The sequence below is a fragment of the Limulus polyphemus genome, unplaced genomic scaffold (assembly GCF_000517525.1).
Source record: "Limulus polyphemus unplaced genomic scaffold, Limulus_polyphemus-2.1.2 Scaffold6302, whole genome shotgun sequence".
Classification (NCBI taxonomy): domain Eukaryota; kingdom Metazoa; phylum Arthropoda; class Merostomata; order Xiphosura; family Limulidae; genus Limulus; species Limulus polyphemus.
The window spans coordinates 1-2,586 of NW_013671912.1; the positions used below are offsets into that span (position 1 = coordinate 1).

The following is a 2,586-nucleotide window of genomic DNA, read 5'->3' on the forward strand; positions in this document are numbered from 1 at the left end:
AAGACCGGCCACAAAGCGACGGAGATAATGTGTAGTTGAACTGAGTATTGTTGAGTCGAGCACGTGAGACGTTCGTTGAGAATTGTAGCGTTCGTTATAGCGCGACTGTTGAAATTAAGTGTATCGCAAAGTTATATTCAGAAAGAATAAACCAGTTTTATTTAAGAAAGGACTTGTGTCGCTAAAGTTTCATTGGAACGAATTTACGGAAAATTAACTAACGAACGGAGGCGTAACAAAGGGGGCGCCTCGATTGCACTCAGGCCTCCCCGATCATTCGAGAAATTTCACGCACGCTACCAGCACCAAACGCGCCAGTAGCGTCACGTAACTTCCGCTGTCATAACACTACCTTGTTCGCGGCGCTAAAAACATCCGTGATCAAAACTACTACATGGGGCCCGGCATGGCCAGGTGGTTACGGCGCTCGACTCGTAATCTGCAGGCTCGAATCCCTGTCACCCCAATTATGCTAGCCCTTTCAGCCGTGGGGGCGTTATAAGGTGACGGTCAATCCCACTATTAATTGGTAAAAGAGTAGCCCAAGAGTTGGCGGTGATGACTAGCTGCCTTCCCTCTAGTCCCACACTGCTAAATTAAGGATGGCTAGCGCAGATAGCCCTCGTGTAGCTTTGCGCAAAATTCAAAACAAAACAAACCATAACTACTACGTGTAGTAGTAAACCTAAATCGCTACTTGCAGCAACAAAGTGATCAGTCCAGCGACTTGTATCTGCAATGTTAATGTTTAATTTAACTTGAAGAAGCTTTAAGTAAATTCAAAACGAAACTATTACTGATTAACTATTTTTGCCTCAGCGAGGTCACGTGACTAGTATCACGCCACGTCCTTCTCGAAATATCCTGCTCTAACATTTACCAGAGATGTTAGTCTTGTATATATAAGACGGTCACAACGTGACGGAACAATGAGTAATTGAATGTATGCGGACAGAATATTGTTGGCCACGTGAGACGTGAGTTATAGCGTTTGTTATAGAGCGACTGTTGAAATTAAGTGTATCGTAAAGTTGTATTCGGAAAGAATAAACCAGTTTTATTTAAGAAAGGACTTGTGTCGCTAAAGTTTCGTCGAAACGAATTTACGAAAAATTAACTAACGACTGGAGGCGTAACACTATTATTTTATTACAAGTTATAATAATACAGCTTTTACAGTAGGGAAACTATTTTTTATAACGGTCGTGAGACGTTGCGATCAATCTCCAGTGCACAAGTTTTTGTCCTGCTTCCAATGAAAGTAAATTCAAATACAGTATACTGTTACGACAGCGGAAGTCACGTGACGCTGGAAGCATGGGCGCTGGAGTTTCTAGAAGGATCATGACTGTTCCTGGCAACTCTAGTCTTTTCTAGGCACCCACTATTTTAGTATATAAGCCCGGCAAATAAATCGGAGATATAATTGCAGATAGACAGATATAGAGATAGATAATTGAGTCAATCGAGCTGTAGGCACCGTAATTAAAGTGCGTGAATCGTTGTGAATTATATCGTGTGTTTATAAAAGTAGTTAACTTTAAAGTGACTGTGGGAATTAAGTGTATTACAAAGTTTGTAACGAGAAAGAATAAACTAGTTTTCATTAAGAAAGAAATTGTATAGCTGAAGTTTCTTGGAAAGAAATTTTACGGGAAATTATCAAACAAAGCAGATACTTAACAATATAACAACAACAGTGCAGTAGCAGACGATTTTAGGTTAGCAGACGGCGCATCCTAATAAGCTGAGCACGCGCACACTTTGCTAGGAATTGCGTAAATTTTAGAAATTTGTTGAGATTTAGACTTTTTTTAGAAAATAAATTTCCAGTTATCCAACCCAGAAAATACTTGTTTGATATTTTGGATTTAGTCTTTGTAAAATATATGTCTTATACATGGTAAGTTTGAAAATAAAAATCTTCGTAAGGCATCAGAAATCTCGACCCTCGCTGACCGGAAATCCAAGATGGTGCAGACCACTGGAATCAAGAAATCGGAGCCCTTAGTACATGTATTTGCAAAGATTTTAAATGGTATATGCGTCTATTTCTAGGACAAACTATGTTGCCGCATTAGTACGCGATGACTTCCTTCTTTACTAGTACTAGAGTTATAACAATTGTACCGTATCTGAGGCTTATTGAGTTATTCTTGTATTGGATAATTTGGCGTTAACTGTAACAGCGAATACTGAAAGTAAAATATAACGTACGGTACAGTCAGGATACCAGCTTTACACTTTTAATGTTGAAATTCAGTTAGTACTAACTAGTAAACTGGTATCTTAGTATTATTATTAGCCTAGTACTGTAAGTGTTAATGATTATATTTTGTTAAAGGTTTTTACATGCACTTTGGGCTGACTTTGTTAAATCGAGACATAAGCTGTTAATTGTACATTACTACAGCCTTATGCAAGTTATAGACTTAGCATGTATTATTCATAAAATTAATGTTTTAAAACGTAGCAATGTTCTTGTATTGCTGCCATCAAATCTGCTAAACTGTAGTTTGATTTGCCGCTTCTCGTTTCCATCTTCTTCTTCTTCTTCTTTTTTTTTTGCTACGTTTGAAGACGAAT

The 2,586-nt window shown here is 38.3% G+C and overlaps 1 long non-coding RNA gene across 1 annotated transcript in view; it reads left to right on the forward strand.

The window, feature by feature from the left end:
- The first annotated feature begins 1,660 nt into the window (after nt 1-1,660).
- LOC106473592 overlaps nt 1,661-2,586 on the forward strand; it is a 10,930-nt gene continuing 10,004 nt past the window's right edge. Inside the window, exon 1 of the long non-coding RNA XR_001291687.2 lies at nt 1,661-2,038. This is a non-coding gene — a long non-coding RNA (uncharacterized LOC106473592). The remainder of the gene's footprint in view (nt 2,039-2,586) is intronic.